The sequence below is a fragment of the Scylla paramamosain genome, chromosome 28, assembly GCF_035594125.1.
Source record: "Scylla paramamosain isolate STU-SP2022 chromosome 28, ASM3559412v1, whole genome shotgun sequence".
Classification (NCBI taxonomy): Eukaryota; Metazoa; Arthropoda; class Malacostraca; order Decapoda; family Portunidae; genus Scylla; species Scylla paramamosain.
Genome location: NC_087178.1, coordinates 20,191,532 through 20,215,204, shown reverse-complemented (window position 1 = coordinate 20,215,204; position 23,673 = coordinate 20,191,532). Strand labels below are relative to the sequence as shown.

Genomic DNA, 23,673 nt, shown 5'->3' with positions numbered 1-23,673 from the left:
TAAAGTAACAAAGCAGACAGTTATAGCGTGCATGGGTATTGTAACGTATTTGCATCGGTAGTGTTTCAATGGACAGGTTAAAGTGAGGCCGGAGTTGGCGATCATGTCTCGCTTGTCCCGAATACATCATTTTGTCCGCTAGCCCAGGTAAAGGTTTTGATCTGGATGAAGTTACACACTGTAGAGGAGGACGAGAAAGAGAAAGAAGGAGAGGAGGTCACTGAACTTGGATACCACAACAGGCTGTCCAAGGAGGAAGAAGAAGAGGAAGAGAAGGTCACTGAACTTTTACTGTTTGTCCACCATCCTCCGACTCTCGAGATAATCATCAAGACATTCCCAGAACTAAATTGTATTGCATCTATGGAGATGACATGGCATTGCTTACGGACTCGACACAGCATATGAAACACGTGCCATTATCAGTGAGTAACACACAGCCGATGTGATACATATAAATTGATAGCCAGTCGCTTATCTTTGTATGTATTGCAACCAGTGAATACAGTACCTGATTATACGAAAAATAATATGAATGTCTGATATAAAGTTGCGCCCATTAGCTGACACTCTCATAGTAAGGGGAACTGTCAGCTATACTACGTCCTGTTTAACTGAGGAAGGGAAGAGAGGAAGGGAGGGAGATTGGGCGAGAGGAAGGGACGTGAAGTGGTTAGAGGGAAGAAACCTTAAACTAACTTCATAAATAACCTGATGTACACACGTTACCGACGGCTGTGTATACTGGAAAAGTGGTTGTGTGTGTGTGTGTGTGTGTGTGTGTGTGTGTGTGTGTGTGTGTGTGTGTGTGTGTGTGTGTGTGTGTGTGCGCCTTAAAGTTAGATATAAGTGGGTATATTTAATTTATCACTTATAATCAATTTGTGTATTTTCTGTCTGCCTTTAAAGAAAGTAAATATTTACACGTTCTCTTAATTATCTCCGCCCTCTCTCTTTCTCTCTGTCTTTTATTCTCCTTCTTCTACTGTTCTCCTATTGTTACACGATTTCGTAAGCACGAGTGAGTCAGTAAATCATCTGCATGGGTTATAGTATTGTATTTTAAGGAGTGGTGGAGGTGAAGCATCGGAGAGGTGGCTGTGTTTAGAGTTACGAAAACACCAAGGAAGTTAGGTAACGGGAAAGGCAGTCTGTTTAAATTCCAGGTAATTTAATCTACGAAGAACCTATATACATGAACATTCAACGCACGGAGATTCCCCCCGTGAAATTTCTATTCAAAATTATTCCTTCTATAATATTCTTTCATCTTATCCTAATCTAACTTGATAAAAGTTTATATGAGAAGGATTTTTTTTCTTCTTTTTGAGGGGGGACCCGAAATCCTATAGGTGGAAAGTACGTGAAGGAAATTTCCTTTGGGAACTTATGATGAAGGAAGTAAAGATGTCGATGGTTTGCACTGAGGAAACTGTTACATTTCCTTTGCAGTAGTGGAGGTTGTAGGGTGTAAGTAATATTGATAGAGAGGTTATGGCAGCTATCATTTTCCTACTATCCTCATCCCTCTTGCTCCAGTCTGCCCGCACATCCCATCTCATGTAGAAGACTCCCTCCGCCATCCTGGCCGTAGCAGTTGGTGCTCGCATGTGTAACGCGAGACAGGCATTCATTTACCCATCAAGTGCGGACAGGTGAGCGGACAGGTGAAGGCTTCAGCGACGGGGCAGACATGAGGAGCTTCCAACCGATTTTCCGGCAGTGGTGTTGGACACTGGTGGTGGTAGTGAGTGGCAGTGATGTTGGTTACGATACTGGTTTCGTTGGGGAAGAGTGATGGTGCGAAGAAGCAATTTTAGTGATGATGGATAAAAGTGGTGATACCAGACGTGTTAGTGGTGTTAGTGAGGCATAGCAGTGTTAGTGATAATGAGAGGGGGTGTTTGTAGGTCCCGTCAGAAGTAGTGTTAGTGATTATCACCTGTGTTGATAGAGAGACCCCGTGTTTGTTGTTGTTACAGATAGCCCTGGTGTGGCATGTGGTGGTGTGCGCGGTGGTAGTGGTGTTTACAAAGGTTGGAGAGGGACTGAAACATTGGGCTGAAAATATCATGGTCAAGGACATGTGAAGTAGATGCTCTATTTATAGGGTAGAAATTTGTTAAGGATTGTGGGTTTATAGCAGTAGTGGTAATAGTGGTACTACTACTACTACTACTACTACTACTACTACTATTACTACTACTACTACTACTACTACTACCACTACCACTACTACTACTACTACTACTACTACTACTACTACTACTACTACTACTACTACTACTTACTACTACTTCTACCACTACTGCTACTACTACTACTACTAATACTACAATCCCCATCACCATCATCACTACCACCACCACCACCACCACCATCACCACCAAGGCTGTAGGTGTGCAGGTGTTGGCCCTTACGCAGATACTCGAAAACTTTACGTGACTGAGAAAAAATATCCTCTTAAACAACCTGTGGAATCGATTCGAGCTGGAAAAACGTGACCCCGGATAACTGAGTAATTTTTTAAGGCTCGCGATTGGTTGGCCTTTGAAGTGTAAATATGCAGAGTGTGAAGGGTTGTAAGTTAACTTTTTAGTTCATTATTTTAAGTCTAAATATCACACTATTTCTTTTTTTATAGCCCATGTACAGCATACTGCCGCGTTCACTTGTCTGTTTGAATGTCACTTTGTCCCATGCATCTCTCTCTCTCTCTCTCTCTCTCTCTCTCTCTCTCTCTCTCTCTCTCTCTCTCTCTCTCTCTCTCTCTCTCTCTCTCTCTCTCTTCATTAATGGAGACACCGTGTTTTCTCATTTTGTTATTCAGGCTCCATCTCTTCAGGTTTTAAAATTCCCTTCACAATTATACTGGTTTTGCCTTTTTCGCGTTTTTAGGTTTCCGCCTCCCAGACCTCAGCGTCACACCGTTCGAAGTGACGCTCCCGCCGGAACACTGAGACTGTCACTGCGTGTCAGTCTCTCTCTCTCTCTTTGAACAAAATTGTACGTGTTGTTTGTTATTGCAGTTCTGTTTAGATATATAGTATGTACAGTAAGTTGACTGATGAATTTATTGATATAGTGACACAGTAAAAAAAAGACTCGGATTGCTCTCAATAGGAAAATAATTTAAATTTAAGAAAATATAAATAATATACATAAATAAATTCAATGATAAACTTAGGCAAAGAATCCTTTATCAGTGTTCCGATAATTTCAACGGCAAAGTAATAAATGGCTTCCTTCGTCTCTCATGCATCATATATTTCTGAAAAGGCAGCAGGAGGAAGTAGTAAAGGTACAGATTCCACTACTCACCCAGTGCGTCCTCTCCGTCACACCGTCACACCATCCCCCTGCTGGAGGGGGACGAAGGAAAGCGCCGCCAGCCGCTGTCTGAGTTCTGTTTACCTTCTAGCTTGGTTTCACCGCGGTATCCGTAACAGAAAGAATGGAATGGTTCTATTAAAATGACCTTTCAATTCCCTCGCGGTACACAAACAAGGGTTGGTGTCTAGCTGTGCACGGAAGCTCGTCTTTTTTTCTTATCACTTTATCACGCTCCTACAACTTTTCCTCTCTCTCTCTCTCCCTCTCGGGCGGCTTGGTACTCATAAACACATAAATCATGAAACGCTGCAGCGCCGTCTCCAAAAAAATTAAAGTGGATTAAACTTTTCACTAGCGAGTTCGGGACAAATCCAGACTGTAATTAAGATTTTTAATACTTATCCAACTAACACCTCTCCGAGTGAGTGTCGGAGGGGAGGTGGAGGCATTAATCTCGGCGGGCGTGGGCCTCGGCAGTGCGAGGTGAGCGCGAGGGAGAGAGAGGGAGGGAGGGTGAAACAACCGCTCAGAACCACTCTTGCTCACACACTGATCCTGCCTCGGTCCGCCTCCTCCCGTGCTCCCTCCTTTCCCGCCTGTCTCTCTTTTCCTCCCGACCTCCCTCGGCTGCACCATTCTTTCCTTTCTTCTTTTCTTGTCCTATGTCATCACTGTTACCTCTTCCTCTTTCCTCTACCGCTACAGTTGTAATATCACCACCAACATTAACACTCCCCTGCCCTGCCGCCGCCACCACCATCACCACCACCACCACCCGATCGCCGCCTCTGCTGCACTTACTTGATTGAAGCATCGCAGCTCAGTTTCACCGCTACACGGCTACAATATGATTTAAAAAAAACGTGGCAACATCAACAGAATATTTATACATATCCTGAACAAAATAAAAATTCACTAATAAGTCATATTCCTTTCATGTTTATAAGTGAAGACGATCCTGAGTACTAACCTGAGGAAAGGACGTTGGTTCCTTCCGTAGAAGCTTTCCAGATGTGAAAAGAATGTGATTTTCTTGAAGTGCAATGAAACATAAAGGAGGAACATGCAGCAACATACCTAGTGGTCCCAAGGAGGCTGTTCGTGATGAGCTTCACTATTTAACCCAGTGTAAGAGACGTATACAAAATGTTTTATATGTGAATGTTTAAACAAAGCAAAAACAGACGAAGATAACACTCATCTTCAGACTGGATAATGAATGGATTACCTATATATTTTTAAAGTCATCATTGCTATTCAAGTCGTACATTATTAGCACAGCAAATTCTAGAGTCTATACGTGGAATTCACAGGCCGCTTTTGAGACCGTGGCTGGATAGGCGCCGCAGGGTCCGCCCAAGTGTCCATTCTTCTCCATTCCGCGCAGCCCAACAAATGGTTACCTTGGGAAATCTGGGAAGGTAAATCATACTAGCCGGCTGTCAGGTATTCTAGCTCTCTCTCTCTCTCTCTCTCTCTCTCTCTCTCTCTCTCTCTCTCTCTCTCTCTCTCTCTCTCTCTCTCATGCAATTTTATCTTAATTCTAAAGTCCATATAGCATTAAGCTGCAAGCGTGTCAGCTCGAGGCTGCCTATGAAATTTCCTACGCTTACAAACTTTTTTCCAAGTCTGCCATTAAATATTGGGTTTACTAGGTCAAAGAAAATAGCATATTAAAGGGTATACTAATGTAATTGATTGGACATTAAAATAACAATTAAACTAGGGCAAAATAAGTCACAGTTGATTTCATTTAACAAATTTTTAATATTGAAATTATGCTATGAGTATATGAAAATCCAGATTATTGTGCTGAGGAAGAAATTTTAAAGGTTGTGGTGTTTTGTACATAAAAGAGAGAAATGATTGTGGAATATTCTGCTTCAGCTTGATGTGGTGGTGGTGGTGGTGGTGGTGGTGTGAGGCGGCAGTAAAAGTAAAATAAATAGATAAATAAATAATTGAATGGCATACTCTAAGAACCACAAATGTTATCGCCATGAGGCATGAAGGCGGAGGAAGATACTTCCTCGCAGCCTCACCGCTAACCTTGAGATCACTCCCGTGACAGTCCCCATCAGTGCCGCGTTAATTAAGAGTGACAGCAGCGGAGCGCAGCCTGGAGGCGAGGCCAGGGCTTCCATGCTAATTAAAAACCGCTTCCACCAACTCGGCGGGACGGAGCTACCGGGGAAATAAGGGACAAAGCTTGACTGTTTCTAATCTGTTTTATCTTTTTATTTGTCTCGTCTTTATTACATTTTTATCTTATTTCTCTCTCTCTCTCTCTCTCTCTCTCTCTCTCTCTCTCTCTCTCTCTCTCTCTCTCTCTCTCTCTCTCTCTCTCTCTCTCTTTATGCAGTATGTTGTATGAGACGTGCAGCGAATGCGAGTGTCAGGGTGTATGAAAGAATAATCATAAAGAACATCGTGAACAACAGAATAAATGGATTTGAAGTAATTGGGAGTGTCAGCAAGTAGGAATGAATAAATACCCAAAATGTCATGAAATGGTACAGTAGAATTAAAAAAAATGTGTGTGAATGGGGTCAACAAACGAAGCTTTTCACTAGCCATCGGAAGAGCTGAAAAAAAATGTTTACAATGAGGTCAGGAGGGGCAGGAAGCATCGGCCGGCATGTTATTGGCACGTGTCCATTTTCACCTTGGCAGCATAACAAAACTTGATCAAAAAGTTGCATCAGAACATTTTCATATCAAGACCAAAAGAGCAGAGTAAATGTCTAACTTTTTTTATGTTATTTCCATGAAGAAGATTTTTTTTTCCCATGTAACTGTATGAAACTAACTTTACTCTTTAGTTACCAGGAAAATAGAAAGGAAAAGTGAAAGGTATATATATAAACATGAATTTCCTTTAAAGGCCCTGTTTTATATTACACGTGGCTTTGTGTTGAATATTGCGCACGATCACTAGAAAGAGTTATACATTATATTTATTAGAGATGAGGCAAATAATGAACCAGTACAATGATGTGGCGAGCATCATGTATGAAGGTTGTTCTCGCTTTAATTATGTACCGTGTTTGTCATTCTGGGAACTCGTTTTTATTTTCTATCTCATTCCATGCAAATTCCGCTTCCCTTTCGCTTCTTTGTTAACATTTTCCCAAGAATCATGAAGTTGCTCATTAGTTAATTAGAATAAAAGAATACTGTCAGAATATCTCTTAAATAATAGTAATAATACCTTCTACCAGCATGTGCACACACATAATAGCACATCAACACACACACACACACACACACACACACACACACACACACACACTGGCGTGAACGCTTTGGAAGAGAGAGAGAGAGAGAGAGAGAGAGAGAGAGAGAGAGAGAGAGAGAGAGAGAGAGAGAGAGAGAGAGAGAGAGAGAGAGAGAGAGAAAGGAGGGAATATGGGGGCGAGATTTAATCACACTTTTAATGCAGCAAGGGATGAAGCGCATGTAAAGAAAGAAAGCACGCGAAAGCACGCTGAAAATTTTAATGGAAGAGTTTTGCATAACAGCTAAGATTATTCACACTGGAAAGTAGTGAAGGCCACGGTGTGCCGACAGACACTAGCCAGGAGAGTGAATCTTAGCAACTACACACACACACACACACACACACACACACACACACACACACACACACACACACACACACACACACACACACACACACACACACACACACACACACACACACACACACACACACACACACACCAAAGTGGTTACCGGGGAGTTTAGAGGTTATAGTAACTAATACATAATTACGTCTGTCGAACTAACGAACACGAGTAAGATATTTCCCTTGATGTATGAAATAGTTGCCCTGAGGAAGCTACAAGCGGAACTAATCGAGAATAAACTCGCCCCATAACATCTGTGTGTCTTTTCACTTTCACCTCCAAAATAATTTATATTTACCAGAGTTCTCACGTCACCAGCTATTTGATGAGGAGTTGCCAACCACCTTGTTTTAGCACTCAAGCCTGTGTGTTCATGTCCGCAATTATAAAATATCTAAATACTTTAATATTGGACTGAGAAACAACATAACGGCGAGGAGTTTTGTATTGTATTGTCCCTGGCACGTCTTTCTTTTGGTGCAGCAAGACACGAATGTTCAAGACACGAATGAATTTGTGGAGTCTACCACTGTGTGAAAAGGTGGATCTGTACTCTGCACCAAAAGCTATAGGTGTCTTACAGTGGCGTTCTGGCAAGTCTTAATCAGCTGTTCATTTTCTTCTATGCTGACACGTCCCTTTAACACACACACACACACACACACACACACACCAGTTCCTCATTACTGAACGATGTATATGATAAGAAGGTATAATAGAGCTTCCAAGCAGTAATGAACCATGAACAATAGTTTTTAATCAGAGTAAAGATAAGTCAAGGAGAAATACAACCTTATCATTTCATCTCTCCCACTGACGGAAGGAATTAGCTGCAGTATCTCCTTTATGGACAAGTGACCTGGGAAGCTGAGGCGAGGGTGAAGATACCGCAAGGAAAAAGTAGTAGTGAAAAAGAGGAAGAGGGAGACTTTACTTTAAACTGTAATTTTGACTCAGTTCACGCAAAACACATGGATCTTCCTTTTTTTTTTTTTTGCAGAACTTATTGTTTACATAATTGTTGCAGTATTTAATCATCGCCCTGGAAAATACGAGTGATTATTATTATTATTTTTTTCTGGATTTGAATCAGGGATGGTATGAAAGCAAGGGACAATAACACCATTCCAGTCTGCACTCTCGTTCACGGCCTGACAGTTGATTGATTGATCGCTGTTCTCATCAGACCTCTATCATAATAATTTTTCGGCCAGTTTTGTAACTTCCCATGCACTTCTCCAAAACTTTTCACTTCAAGCCTTTTCAATCTTCTGAATGGCACTTTCTTCGGACAATTTTTTTCTGTCAGTTCTGAATTGATGACGGCTACCTCTCTCTCTCTCTCTCTCTCTCTCTCTCTCTCTCTCTCTCTCTCTCTCTCTCTCTCTCTCTCTCTCTCTCTCTCTCTCTCTCTCTCTCTCTCTCTCTCTCTCTCTCTCTTTTACTCTAATGATAACCACCTTTCTAGTATAAAACACACAGATTTATTGGCGACATGGTGATCCTTTCCTGAATCCGGACTGTCTTCCTGATATTAATTGCTTCCACTTTTAAAAACATTATCCGTCTTTTCGAGTGATTTTTTTTACACATAACTTACATATTGGACTAATTACAGGCACCGGTCTGGAATTCAGTGGATCTTCTACAGCGCCAGTCTTATAAATGGGTACCGTGTTGGCTCTTTCCTTATTTCCTTCTTGTTTCTTTGTAAAATAGCGTCGATCATTCAGTTTTTGGTGTATTCGATTCTATTTACTGGAATAGTCGAGGTTTCACCTTCTAAAGTCTGAACTATTATCAAGGTCTTTAGGACAGAGGTTAAAAAGGCGAAAGAAAAAGAAAAAAATCTCCAATCTATCTCTGTCAAGTCTATTTTAATCTCTCTCTCTCTCTCTCTCTCTCTCTCTCTCTCTCTCTCTCTCTCTCTCTCTCTCTCTCTCTCTCTCTCTCTCTCTCTCTCTCTCTCTCTCTCTCTTCAACTGTTATGTAAAGGGCAGACAGTGTAAGTCTATAAAGTATTTGCCGAACCACCTTGCTCTACCTCCTCCTCCTTCATGTAATGTAGTGATAAGGATCAAGACCTCCTGCCTTACTCTTACTTAACCAGTCACTGCACCTACCTTTGTCTCCATCCAGCAATTTGCCGCTCCAATGTATCTGTATTCTAGTTGAGGAGTCTTGGCCTTCATTATCTACTTTCTCCTGCCTTAAATTACAGTGTGCCTTATAGTCATCCTCATAACTCTGAATCTGCTGCTGCTTGTTGGTTGTTCTTCTTTTGTATTCCTCTGTGTTCCTTTGTGTTATTCTTGTCATGAGCAGCATAGGTTTTTCTCATGCAATCCAGAACTCTCATGTTTTTTTTCCTCTCCTTTTTTTTAGTGTGTATTATTATCATTCAGAAGTAAAAGCCAGGTTGTTCTTTTTTAGTGTCATTGTTCATCTGTGTGCAAGAAGAGTTCTTTTAGCGTATTTGATTTTTCTTTCTCTTCCATTTATTTTTTGTCTTCTTAATTCTTTTCTGTTGTAAATGTTGAGAGAGAGAGAGAGAGAGAGAGAGAGAGAGAGAGAGAGAGAGAGAGAGAGAGAGAGAGAGAGAGAGAGAGAGAGAGAGAGAGAGAGAGAGAGAGAGAGAGAGAAAGTAGAAAAATAACAAGGTTCAGCAAGGTTATCACGAAGGCGAAGAATAGAAAAGAGATGGTTTAGGTGTAATTGATAAAAGTAACCCCCTGCAAAGTATTTATGTTTCCGTTCATAAAATGGATAAACAGATAGAATAAACAAATAACTAAACAAGAAAAGGGTATAAGGATTATGAGAAACACTTGTATTTTTCATCTACTTTTTAATGTCACAGGATATCCCATACATATGCGTAATATTAGTGACAAGGCCAGCGATTATGAACCCAAAATGATGGTTCAATAAGGTTTATTTTCCCATTCATAAAGTAGCGAAAATGAACCATAATGAACTTGTATGTAAGAGCCAAAATAGCCAAACAAGTCACATTGGTAAGGTGTCAGCAGAAATAGTTTTATCTCTAGAGTTCTAATGAGTTTTTTTTATTAATTTTACAGTTTCTTTCTTTATTTAATTTGACTAGAGGGGGAATAGGACGTGGAGCGAGAAGCATTAAGCAGGCGGCTACATAAGGCGCTGCGTTTTTGTTTCTAAAAGGGCGGTGGGGCTGACCTCCGCCCGCCTCCGTGCTTCAAGACACACTAAGCTTCGTCGGCGTGAGGTTGGTAGAGTCTAGAAAACCATGCGATTCCTGCAGGCAGAGAGAAACACAGGCGTATAAAGTTCTTCAGGCTCCAAGGACAAGGGAGAAGCCACGGAAGGAATATTTACTGAACCCTTGAAAGGACGTCGCTTGGCATTCCAGGACCAGACTATAACGTCAAGTGGTTTTAATGGAATAGCTATATACCGTCGAAGCTTAGTTACTCTACACTTTTTTTTATTAATTTTTACTTTTTACTTTACTTTATCCTCATGTTTCCTCAGTTTCCTGGTGTTTCAAGAGACCTTAAGTTGCCGGTGCCAGTGGGGGGGGAGGGAATCGCGTAACAAACTGTAATTAAGCTCCGATTGGTGGTGCATTTGACGCTTATATGAGGCAAGAAGCGTTCGGTAGCGAGGGAAGAGGTGCGTTCCTGCATTCGGATGTGCTTTTGCCAATGAGAAAATTGAAGAAGGCTCCCCTGTTACACTCCACATAGCTAAAGAAAGATACGCTTTCATAAATCTTCGAAACAGCGACAGAATGATGTATGTAGGACACGCCTATAAGCCTTCAAGGAACACCAGAGGAACGTAGGAGTGAGGGAGGTGGGAGGACGAGGCAGACGGGCAAGAAAGGAGAATAAGAATAGAGAAAGAAGTAAATCCGTAGCCAGAAACGAGACTAGACATTTGACTCAAGAGGAAAGAATCAAAGAGGGATGGGTCAAAGGGTGACAAGAAAGGGGGCAGGGGAGAGCACGGGAGCAGTTGAAGTAGGAGCCCCACTCGCCCCTGTCCACCAAAACACAGCCCGGACGACGCGACTCACGGCACATCCCGGAGCAACACCCACCAGCGGTCAGGGAGCTGCTCTGTCAATACACACACACACACACACACACACACACACACACACACACACACACAGACATAGACACACACATACACACACACACACACACACACACACACACGGTGGGCGCCTCCTCAGGTAAAACTCATGACTGGAATCTCGCAATCATTAGAGGAAGATGGCGAGGTAATTTCCAAATCTTACTTTTACTCGGCGAATTACTTTACTAAGCAAACCCAGACTCGGGCCGCTGCTGTTGGTTACATTAATTAAGTACTGATAATATCAATTTACATTCTAGGCGTCCTTACTAAAGAGAATATTTATACAGAGCATCTCCCTACCATTCCCAAGGCTGGGCAGCGGCCTCTGCTGAATGCACCCCGAGATCGCCGAACATTATCGTCATTATATATAGATATTTATATATATTTATGGATTTTCTCTTTTTTAACACACGACAAAGTGCACAGGCTAGATATAATATAATGAAGCCTGGAAATAAGGAATGACAAGAACCTCTTTCTGAAGACCCTGAAACGATGGATTAATCTGAGAGGTTTGCGACCCAAGTAGTGACGCGAAGACTCAAAACACGCTATTGACGAAAAGGTGACATCATGGTCGGAATACTGCCGTTCGAGGGTCTTCAGAATGTTCTTTTGAAAAAGGTAAATTTTTCAACAACATAAAAGTCTCGATCGCACTGGAACAACGATGGCTGACAAATATGCCTAAAAAGCCGCTGCACCGTACAATCCTTCATATATCTTTTTGGTTTTAGTTCAATTGATCACATGAATGTCTTATTATTGTTTACACTCCTCGCGGCACCACATCACGCAATGTAACAGCTTAAACGTAGATGATTATCATATCACATGTTCAATTTATTCCTAATACAGATAAAATTTGAGGCAAACAGCTCCCAGCACTGAAAACAGGCTGGGATGGTCTTACGATAATAATGGTAATGATGACATTAATAATAATAATAATAATAATAATAATAATGATAATAATAATAATAATAATAATAATAATTATAATAATAACAATGATCATTTGAAAGAGAATAGCAGGATCATCGTTCCCTCATTCAGGCAGACCACAAATCAAATACAGCACACTCACACTTAAATAACACAAAAATGTACATAATTTCAAATAATGCAATCGCTCCTTGTGACTTAACATCGGGTGTGGAACTTTTGAATGTAGAAAATTTAATTGCAGAAGTCCTTCTGTCATTCTTGGATGTATTTTCTCTGTGACATTGCAAATCAATTTAATATTCAATTGTTTATTTTTTTCAACGTAAGTTATTTTCCTTTGACTTCGCCCTTGTAAACTTATTGCCAAGAGGCTGAAGCATTACATCTCCGGTTCACTAAGCTCAGGGGCAAGAAGGCCTTTCGTTTGCCGATAAGAAGCACCTAAAGCGATCAGATCACATATAATAACACATGAAACTTTTAATGTTCTGGGAGGAGGTGGAGAGGAGGGCGGCGGCGCAGTAACGTCATCAGCCCCCTGCCTCCTGCCGCCCACACACCGCTAACAGGGTCGAGGTGACGCCCTCCCCCTGCCGGCGGTCTGAGCCTCCAGGGTGTGTTAGATGTTGTTGGTTTTCTTCGGCGCACGTGGACCACCCCGGGACTCAGACGACCGCTAGGGAAGTACGCCGAGTCATGAATGTCCTGGAAAAGTGTTGCGACCCTGTGCGGCATTTACAAGGAAGGCGCCATGCTCGCCCTTACTTTCACGGACGAGGAGAGTCCGTTTTCTTTCATTCCATTTCATCTGTCATGGCATTCCATGTTGATGGGCAGGACAGGGGGATGATTGGTCTAACTGCAGGAGACACGACCAGGCGGCGAGCTGGGTTGAGGTCATAGTGGGGTCAGGGTAGGATGAGTGCTTCCACTAACTATCATCATTAAGTATTCTATGACACCACACTCTCCCTGCCTCTCTTTCTCTTTCACGCAGTTACTCTTTCTTTCGCTCGACTGGCAGTTGACCTCAACTAACAGGTCAGATAATGAGATTCCCTAGACAACAAAATATATGTATGTATATATAAATATCGTCTTATCTGCCTCTGATGGTGTCTCCAGTGGGTTAGGACAGCCTGCGAGGAAGCTGTGAACGCCCTCTTTTCCTGATTAGTCAGTCTATCGCCTTCACCACGCGGGAAAACCCATGCACGCTCCTGGGCAGAGGGACCACCCCCATGGTCCACAACGCCGTGCAGATTGTACATGGCTTCCTTTGAGCCGCGGAACACACTACAAGCACCGGTTTGTTTAGGAGGAGGAGCGCCCAGCACGTCTCCCTCGGAGGCGCACCAGTAACCTCTCACCGCCACCCGGCCTCTCCGGTAAAATGGAAGGAACGCCCGGCGTCAGAACGCAACAGTAAATGCAAGAGATTAGGGACGAAGCGGATGAAGAGGAGGAGGAGGAGGTACAGCGGAGGAAGTTCTACCAAAGTAAAACAGTACTGAAGGAGACACACATACGAACACGCACGCACGCACGCCAAGCACGTGCACACAGCCGCTCTGTACAGTCAGGAAGCTTCCAAAGGCCGACACAAGAACAGAATCTCTGAGCTCACGACCGACAGAGGAAAGCAAGCTCGGTATGTCACTACCATCACAGCGGGGGTCGTGTTTGTAATAATAATATTAATAATAATAGAAGTAATGATTTAGAAATGTGGTTTGGTTGTTATGGTGGTGGTGGAGGCGGTGGTGGTGGTGCAGGAGGCTCACTCACACACACGACGCCCTCACTCACTCACTCGCTTGCTCGCTCGCTTTATGCATCGCTCGCACTCTTACTCTCGCTCTCTCTCGTGGAAGATTATATGTGAAGATAGCGACTCAGTCTCACCCGATAAAAATATTTCCCTATCTCTCTGCTCAGCGAATTATATATAAACTACTAGTATACAGATAACAAAGAATTTCCCTAAACGTTCTCGCTCTCTCGCTTTCGCTCTCTCGCTCTCTCTTTCTCTCCAATAAATATGCCTTATTTTCTATATATCAGATAACCGCCACTCTTGGCTTATAAGTGCTTTATATATTTTACAAAATGAGCAAATCCCCCATACATCTTTTCAATAATTTCACTTATTTCATGAAGTCAGCCATTGCTTGAGTCCCCACAAAAGCGACTAATAATAATCACTGATAATGTGGCTGACGAAGTATATAACCTCAAGACCTATTGTAGCCAAGGACGTATCGAAGAGTTCATGTATTGCTTCTCCTTGTCAGAGTAGAGTCCGTTTGGTTTAGCTCGGGAGGAAAGTCTGTGCGTCGCGTCGTAGAACAGTCACATGGGGTTGAGTCAACCGTCGAGGGGAAAGGAAGTGGCCTCACCCATCTTTGTCACAAGGCCGACTGTTTCCCAGAAGTACTGCACACACTCGAACACACGGTATAATTTGACAAATATATCTGTCTAAGTTAATGCTAATGTACGTTGAACTACTGACAGTGACACAGCTCTCAGATATAACAGCTAAAAGGTTATCTGTTTCATTATAGTCGTCATCACCATCAGTGTTTTGTCCGTTCCTAGATCAGTACAACAATTCTCCATCAGTCTAGCGGTTGTCTTCCTTCCAACACCATATGGCTACAGGATGGAAGGAGAGAATCTACAGTAAAATACTTTAACCCCTTCACGAGTGCGTGGGGCCACAGAGTAGCTCACTGGAAGGCTAAGAGCAACTACCGTAAAGTGAGAACAAAGACGGCATTTTCGGAGCTCTAAGTTGTCATGGAAGGCAGCAGGGAAGAGGGACCACCTATCAGACGTCCCTGAAGATGGCTCTAATGTCTCGTTCTGGCGGATTTTGTGATAGTAGATTACTATTTTAGATAATTTCCTGTCGATTTTTGAAAGATATGGTAGTGATTAAGTACATTTTTTTGGGCGGCGGTGATTGTGTTGGTGTTCTGAAAGATAAAGGCGCTTAGAACTCGAGGCGGTAGGCGTTGCAGCTTGTCTCGTGGTCTTGCAGATTGATAGTGCAGCGGGAGGCTGACGGTGCCAGGTCAATCTTGTTGGCAATGAGGGCGTCTTCATTGGCTGCGACCCAGTAACCAAGGGCGTCAGTATCGTAGGTGGGAATGATCGTAACTTCTGCAAGGACAAAAGCGCAGGTTTAGCTTTAATTTGTGAAGTGCACATGGGAGTTGTTATGTTTATTGAATACTGTTTGTATTTGCATGGGAATTACATTTATGTACTTATAAATCATCGAAAAATTTACTCTTCTTTAGTGAAATAAGATGTTATGATAATATTCTTTGTAGCAATTGATAGTATGAACAATAACGTATTTTGATAAGATTAATAAACAAAAGAAATTTATAACACTTTAGTAATGTAAGACAGAAGTAAAATCATGAAAATTCTTTACTTACCCATTTCTTTATCTTCCCACTCCATCTTTGCCTCCAGCAAGGCGTCCAACACCTCTCTGCCGGGGTCGATGCCAGAGAAGACGTAATATCTGGCCCGCACTCTCCTGAAGAACTCTGCATTGGAATAGTTGGGGTTGGCAGCGTGAGGCACGTAGGCCAAGTCTAGGTACACTGGTGGCCCTGATCGCTTAATCCTCCTACTAGTTTTGCGTTCCTTCTGAGGACTTTGCGGCTTTGGACTGTCGGAGGGAGGGTGTGGCGTAGGTAAAGGCACGGGTGACGGCAGGCCAAGTGGCTTCCCCCACTTTTGTAACGTTTCCTTAGCTTCCTTTGCTGCCGAGGAGGTGGACGTTGTAGTAGAAGAGGTCGTAGCTGAAGACGCAGTTGCACTCGCCTTCGTCGTCGTGGCCACTTGTTGCCTTACGACGGTGGTAGTGACGGAAGAGCTCGTCCGAGTTTGGTTCATGTTGATTTTGTCTTCAGCCTCAGTAGATGAAGGAACCCTTGCTCTTGACGGCAAGTTCCCGTTATCGAAATCTCCCTCGTGTTGGCCGTACATGAACGGTTCGAGTGGACCTCCGGGAGGTGGACGGAACTCGTAGACAGGCTCATCATCGTATTCTTCCTGGTATTGAGCCCCAGTCGCTCCGTAGTGGGTGCTGAATCCTGATGGCTCGCTGCTAGACGCTTGAGAATCTTTTACATCTGTCTTACTTTTTTGAGTAGTAGGGAAGGGATCAAAGCCTCCGGCATCACTGCTTGCAGACCTTGGTCGATCATCCTTGTCAGAGGCGTCGTCACTCATAAGTCGCCGCGTAACACTGGTGACTGTGCTGGTGACTACCCCCTCTGAAGCATCGGTATCACTGTCGCTGATGGTAGTGCGGGTGGTGCGTGTGATGACCGTCGGATCGCCGCTGAGTGATTCCTCACTCGTCCAAGTTGTAAAGCTCTTTGGCGTGCCTGGGGGCCCATGTCCGGAATATTTTCTCGTAGTGTGGGGGGACGGGGAAGCTGAACCGGAAATCCTACGCAAAATGTCCTCAGAAACTTGCTGATCACCAAGAACCTCGACTACCTCTTCGCCGGGCAGCTCCTCCATTTCCACCTCTTCGCCATCGTCGTAGTATTTGGTAATGACCGTAGTAACCTTCCTTACGACCACTCGGCCTGTCCTAGGACTGCCTGGTGTACCCTCTGTGCTGCTGGTTGAAGATTTTCTTACTGCACTCACTCGTTCGTGCACAGATTCGTCAGCAGCGGAAATAGATTCCCTAGAACTCCTGATATCCTCTTGATAAACATCAGAGGGCCGGGAGATCTCGCTGACTGAGTGCTTACTGGTAAATGTTTTATCTGTCTCCTGTAAACTGACCTTGCTGGTCGCCGTTATGCTCGGAGTTTTTACGTCTTTAGATGATGCTTCGTACGTGAAAGAGGTATCTTCTTCCACCTTAGATTTTACACTGGCTACCTCACTTGTCGTCTCTGAAACCTTGGCTTCAGATGGCGTGGTAGTGGTGGTAGATGTGGTAGATGTGTCCGCCTTTGTTTTGCTTTCACTCACCATGGTGTGCGTCACGCTAGTAATGGCGCTCACACTTTCGCTTTCAGAGACCTGTTTCTTCATTTCCTTCACTTCAGAGACCTTCTCAGTGGCTTCCTTCTTCTTGGCAGACTCCGAACTGTCTTTCACTGTCCTTGTAATTGTAGTTTTGGTCACAGTGTCACCTTCATCTTCGCTTGTTTCAGTTGTTTCTATTTGTTCTTCGCCTCCAATAGTTGTTTTCTTGATGACTGTCCTAGTTGTTACTGTTTCTGAAGATGGTTCATACAGTGGTATTCTGGCTCCACCTTCGATACTAGTTCTCGTGACCGTTAGTCGCGGGACGCACTCAATTTCCCGAGGAAGGAAAGTCTCCGCTGCTTCACTGCTGCTATCGAGTCGTGATTTCTCTGTAGTTGCCTTCAGTGGCTCCTCGGTTGTTTCTACAGTTTCTTTTTCTTCACCGTCTACAATGGTTTTTCTTGTGACAGTTTTGGTAACTGTTCCAGTATACAGAGGTTCTTCAAATGTTTCTTCATATTCTTCTGGTTCTCCTTCAACAGTCTCTACAGTCTCTACTGGAACACCATCAATTATAGTTCGTCTGATTACCGTTCTAGTTACGGTTCTGCTTACACTATCATCATCTACTTCTTCGCTGACTGAATCGCGACCACTAACGGAACTCTTCTTGATGGTAGTTGTTGTGGTTGTTGTTTTCTCAGTACCCTCAGAATCGAGTGGCTCTTTGGATGTTACAACCTTCTCTTTGGCTTCTCCGTCTACAACAGTTCTTGTAGTAAATGTTGTTGTTATTGTACCAGCACTGTAGTCTTCCTCAATAGTTTCAGCCTCTCCTTCATCTACGGTCTCTTCGGTTTCTACAGGAACACCGTCAACGATGATTCTCTTGATTATTTTTCTCGTTACAGTTTTAGTGGTTGATGGTTCTACAGAAGTTTCTACTGTCTCTTCAGGCTCTCCTTCAACAGTTTCTACTGTTTCTACTGGCTTGCCGTCAACTATAGTTCTTCTGGTTATAGTTTTAGTTACTCTAGTAGTAGAAGATGGTTGTACAAGAGTGTCTTCCATTTTCTTGGGATCTTCAATGGTTTCAACTGTTTCTACTGGCTTCCCATCAACAATAGTTTTCCTAGTTATTGTCCTCGTTACAGTTGTTGTAGATGATGGCTCTATTTCCTCCGTTTCTTCAGGCTCTGCTTCAACGGTCTCCACTGTTTCTACTGGTTTGCCATCAACGATTGTTCTTTTAGTGATGGTTCTTGTTACAGTTTTGGTAGATGTGGTTTCTTCACCACTTGTCTCAAACTCTTCTGGTTCTCCGTCAACTGTTTCTACAGTTTCTACGGGTTTCCCATCAACTATGACTGTTCTGATAATAGTTCTTTTGACAGTTTCCGTGGATGATGTTTCAACATCCTTATCTTTAATTTCTTTAGGTTTTTCACTTAGCGTTGTTTTAGGTACAGTTTCACTAACGAACGGCTCTTTGGATGGTTCTTCGTCATCCTCTGGTTCTCCAACAACAGTTTCTACAGTTTCAACCGGAACGCCGTCTACTACTGTTCTTCTAATAATAGTTCTCTTTACAGTTTTAGTAGTTGTCACTTGTTCTCCTTCGACTATGTCTTCCTTAACTACAGCTTTAGACTTTTCATCATCTGGCTCATAGGCCTCATCAGGCTGTCCTTCCACTGTTTCCACAGTTTCTACCGGCTTCCCATCTACTATTGTTCTTCTGATCACTTTCCTTGTCACAATAGTTGAATCGGATGGTTCCACGACAGCTTCAGCCATCTCTTCGGGTTCTCCAAGGATTTCTTCACTTTCTACTTCCTTCCCATCTACTATGGTTTTCCTTATTACTCTTCTGGTTACAGTTGTAGTAACTGTTGGTTCTACATCTTCAGGCATTTCTTCTGGTTCACCATCCATGGTTTCTACGGTTTCTACTTCCTTCCCATCCACTATTGTTTTTCTTATTACTTTTCTGGTTACAGTTGTAGTAACTGTTGGTTCTACATCTTCAGGCATTTCTTCTGGTTCACCATCCATGGTTTCTACGGTTTCTACTTCCTTCCCATCCACTATTGTTTTTCTTATTACTTTTCTGGTTACAGTTGTAGTAACTGTTGGTTCTACATCTTGAGGCACTTCTTCAGGTTCATCGTCCATACTTTCTACGGTTTCAACTTCCTTGCCGTCTACTATGGTTCTTCTTATTACTTTTCGGGTTACAGTTGTAGTAGAGGATGGTTCTGTTTCCTCTGGCATTTCTTCAGGTTCATCGTCAATGGTTTCTACGGTTTCTACTTCCTTGCCATCAACTATGGTTTTTCTAATTACTTTCCTGGTCCTGGTTATCGTTGTAGTGGTACTGGGCTCTACATCTGGCATTTCCTCAGGCTCACCGTCGACGGTTTCTTCGATTTCTACTGGCTTCCCATCAACAATGGTTCTTCTAATAATTTTTCGTGTTACAGTTGTAGTAGTAGTAGATGTTTCCTTATCTTCTGAGGTTTCCTCAGGCTCACCCTCGATGGTTTCCACGGTCTCTACAGGCTTGCCGTCAACTATAATTCTTCTGATTATTGTTCTGGTCACTGTTTCCGTGGATGATGGTTCAACCACCTTCTCAGTAACTTCCTTCGGCTTTCCTTCGATCAAAACTGTCTTCACTACGGCTGTGGACACTGTCTTACCTTCCTCTGGTTCCTGATCAGACTCATCTGTCTCACTCTTTGATAGCTTTTCAATAGTGTCGATTGTATCTTTTGGTTCGCCGTCAACCATGGTTCTCTTGATGGTAGTTCTAGTTATGGTGTCAGTAGAGGGCTCTTGTAACGTTTCGATCGTCTCTTTGATTTCACCGTCGACAATCGTACTCCTTCTTGTAATTGTTCTTGTTATTGTTCCAGGAGGAGACTCATCGGAGCCTTCAGACGTTTCTTCGGGCTCCCCTTCAATGATTTCTTCAGTCTCTACAGGAACACCGTCAACAATGGTCCTGCGGATGATTGTTCTTGTTACAGTCTCGGTAGATGATGGTTCTCCTACTTGCTTCTTTGCATCCTCGGGTTTCTTAATCTCCTCAACTGTTTCAACTGGTTTACCGTCAACCATTATTGTCTTAGTAATGGTTCTTGTTACAGTTTCAAATGAAGAATCTATATCGAACTCTTCATCCTCTTCTGGTTCCCCTTCGACTGTTTCTACAGTTTCTACGGGTACACCATCAACAATAGTTCTTTTGATGACGGTCCTGGTTACGGTTTTAATTGTGGATGGTTCCTCGATTTTCTTTATGATCTCTGTTGGCAATCTTTCTGTGGTTTCCGTGATGGTGCTTTCCTCCTCTACTTCTTTGGAAGGTTGCTCCTTTTCTGAAATTTCAGCTCTCGTTGCCTCCTTACTGACGGTGGTTGTTGTGGTGGTGGTGGTTGTGGTTTCTTTTGTGACATCAGGTTTTTCTTTTTCTGCAGGTTTCTTTTCTGTAGGCTTCTCCACCTCAGCAGGTTTTTCTTCTGCAGGTTTCTTCTCTTCTGGTTTCTTCACCTCTTCTGTGGGTTTCTTTTCAGTTGGTATTTCTTTCTTCTCTTCTTTTTCTATAATTTCTTCAACTTGAGGCTTCTCTTCCTTTACAGGCATGGTGTCCTTGGACTTTTCTTCCAACGGCTTTGAAATTTCTTTCGTAACTTCGTACTCCTTGGCTGGTTTTCTTTCGTCAATGGGTTTTGTTGGGGTTTCTTTTGCGGACTCAAGACTGGTGGCGACTTCCTTATAAGAAACAGACTTATCGGTAATGGCAGTGACGGACTTGTACTCTTCAGTGGACACTTGCTCGGTGTGTGTCTTGCTCAAAGTAATTTCGGTTACCTCATCAACCGGCCTTTTAATTGGTTCGGCAAGAGGGGCCTCCCTAAGTTTTGTCTCAGCACCCTCTTCGCCGGAGGGGAGAGAAGAAGTCGTCGATGATGGCGATTCCTTTTCGGATTTGGTGAGTTCAGGCTGGGGAAGGTCTGACGGTTTGGCTGTGGGCGTAGGTGTCTCCGTGGCTTTTGTGATGGCGGTGGATGTGGAGGTGATGATGACCGATGTGTCATATACAGATGAGATGAGAGATGAAATGGGTGCCACAGAAGACGGAACGTCAGGCCTTGAGGAGTCTGGTTTCACCTGCACAGAGGATAAGGATTCACTCTCTGGATGGGAGGACGCAGTAGAAGAGACTGATGTGTCACCTTTCCCAATTGACTTCTCAGGTGAAGGAGGAGGAGAAACGGGCTCCTTGAAGTCCATGAAGGAGGTTTTGGTAATAGGAGTTTCTTCGATGGACGTCACAGCTGTTGTGATATCTTGAACGACATCTTTTACTTCGGTGACGGGCTTAACAGCAACATCTTTTAGATCGTCTTTAAAGATTTCCTCCGAGACATCACTGCTTGGTGAGGTAGTCGGCGGCTTAGACTCACCATCCCTGAGAGAAGGATCTTTAGGAAGGTCCTTGACGTCCATTGAAGTAACGTCGCTCTTTGAGCTTATGGAAAAATCGCTTTTTGGAGATACCATGATGGCTTCCTGAGTCACTGAAGGAGTAGCGGGTTCGTGTTTAGAGCTAATAGAGGTGTCCTCTTCTGGTGAGGGTTCAGTCCTTGCCTGTGGCGTAATACTGTCATCTTTTGTCACTGGTGCCTTTGTGCTTCGCAGTAGTTCTCTAGTTTCCTCAATGAGAGCTTTTGTGCTATCAAAAGTACTAACTACGCTTGTTGCTAATGTGGTGCTTTCACTCTTTGTGCTTTCCAAGTCTTTTGGAGGGATAAGTTCCCTTTCTGTTTCAACCATAGTCTTGCTATCTGGGGCAGGGAACGTCTCTTGGATGAACTCTGTCACCTTTTCTGTTATAGTGGAGTATATGGATGTCTCTGGAAGAGAGACTTTACTATCCAAAGGAAGAGAAGGCATTGTATGGCTCTCTAGACTAGACATTTTGTCTCGCTCTTCAAAAGCAGAGTCTTTGCCTGACACGTCACTGCGAGGAGAGATTGGTTTTCCCTCATCGGGCTCTTTATCGCTTCCAAGAACAGGTTGTAGTCTGAAGGAATCTAGAGAGTCCAAGCCATCCTTTGCAACGACGTCACTGACGGTTGTGTCGCTCTTCGGGGACATTGATCTGCCGCTGTCCACAACTTCACGGTGAACGGTTGTAGTTTTAGTAGTTGTGGTTTCTGTTAATGTCGTTTCTGTGTCAAGATGCTTTCTTTGCTCTCTTCTCATTACATCTGATATCGAGGAGATGTCAGAGCGAGGAGATGAGGGAACCTGGTCATCTCTTTCTTCATACTGGCCGCTCAATTCCGCCTCATATCCGTCGCTGCGCGGAGATATGGACGGCATTTGGTAAACTTCTGACGACAAATCACTCCTTGGAGAGACAGGCTGATATCTTTCGCTGTCTTCTTCACTTGTTCTTGATGAAATTGCTTCCCTCCCATCGTCGACTTCTTGCGTTTTCCCGAAAGTAACACTGCGGGGAGATGTTAAATCTTCAGCAGTTTTCTCTATGGGTTCATCGAATCCTCTGTCATCAAGGCTACCGTACATGGAGGTTGACATGATATCGTCTGTTTTCTTAACTCTAGTTAAGGCCTCAGTGGATGACTCTTGCAATGTATCATCGTGCAAACCGAAGTCATCCCCATACATGGACGAAGTCATAATATCTTGACTTGGCTCGTATATTGATGTGGTCATGGCATCAAAATCTTGATGCATAGATGTAGTCATAACATCAATCGTGCCGTGGTCACTAATAGCACTAGTGGTAGACTTGAACACCGTCGTGGTTTCTTCGTAAACCGAAGTGGCCATAACATCCTTTTCTTCCCGATGTTCTGATGTTTCGAGACCTCTCACAAGAGAAATTCCTGCCATACCGATTTCCCTGAGTGAGGGAGACATAGGAGGAGAACCGGGAGTTGTGTCTGGGGAGACTGTCACTATTTCGGCACGTTCTGCCTTTAGCACACCATAGACGGGCTCTTCCACAACCCCCCCTTCCAGGTAGGGCTCTGAATCCTTCAGTGTGGGTGCTTTGGTAATATCAACTTTAGGACTAACTATTTCGCGTTTGCCATCGGTGGGAGGTGAAGGTAATTTCGGTTCTATTTTAGACTTTGAGATGTCATCTTTAAGGCTTACCTCACTCTTCGTACTAGTAGAAACATCGCTCTTAGGAGACAGAGGTGCTTCTTCCATAGACTTCTTTGATGCATCTTTAGAACTCAGATCTGACTTAATACTGGAAGAGATATCACTAGGTGGTGATTCGGGACGTACTTTTTTGTCTTTTTCAGTGATTTCAAATGCAGTCTTTTCTTCTTTCTTTTCCTTAGTTACAATATCAGTGCTAGCGGAAATGGTAACCTCGGAAATTTTCTTGGCTATTTCGGTTGTGATGATTTCTTCTTTGACCTCCTTCGAGCTCAATTCACTTCTTGTACTGATGTCGCTCTTTCCACTTGGAGAAACATCACTTTTTGGAGATACAGGAACTTCTGGAGATTTCCTTGATGTATCGATTTTCAGAATTCCTTCGGAAACGTCCCTTGAACTG

The 23,673-nt window shown here is 43.3% G+C and overlaps 2 long non-coding RNA genes across 3 annotated transcripts in view; one reads left to right on the top strand and one right to left on the bottom strand.

Annotated features, from left to right (window-relative positions):
* Positions 1-4,058, bottom strand: part of LOC135115067 (uncharacterized) — a 57,418-nt gene extending 53,360 nt beyond the window's left edge. Inside the window, exon 1 of the long non-coding RNA XR_010275793.1 lies at positions 3,322-4,058. This is a non-coding gene — a long non-coding RNA (uncharacterized LOC135115067). The remainder of the gene's footprint in view (positions 1-3,321) is intronic.
* Positions 1-23,673, top strand: part of LOC135115065 (uncharacterized) — a 229,456-nt gene that overhangs the window by 153,590 nt on the left and 52,193 nt on the right. The gene's annotated exons all lie outside the window — the stretch shown is intronic.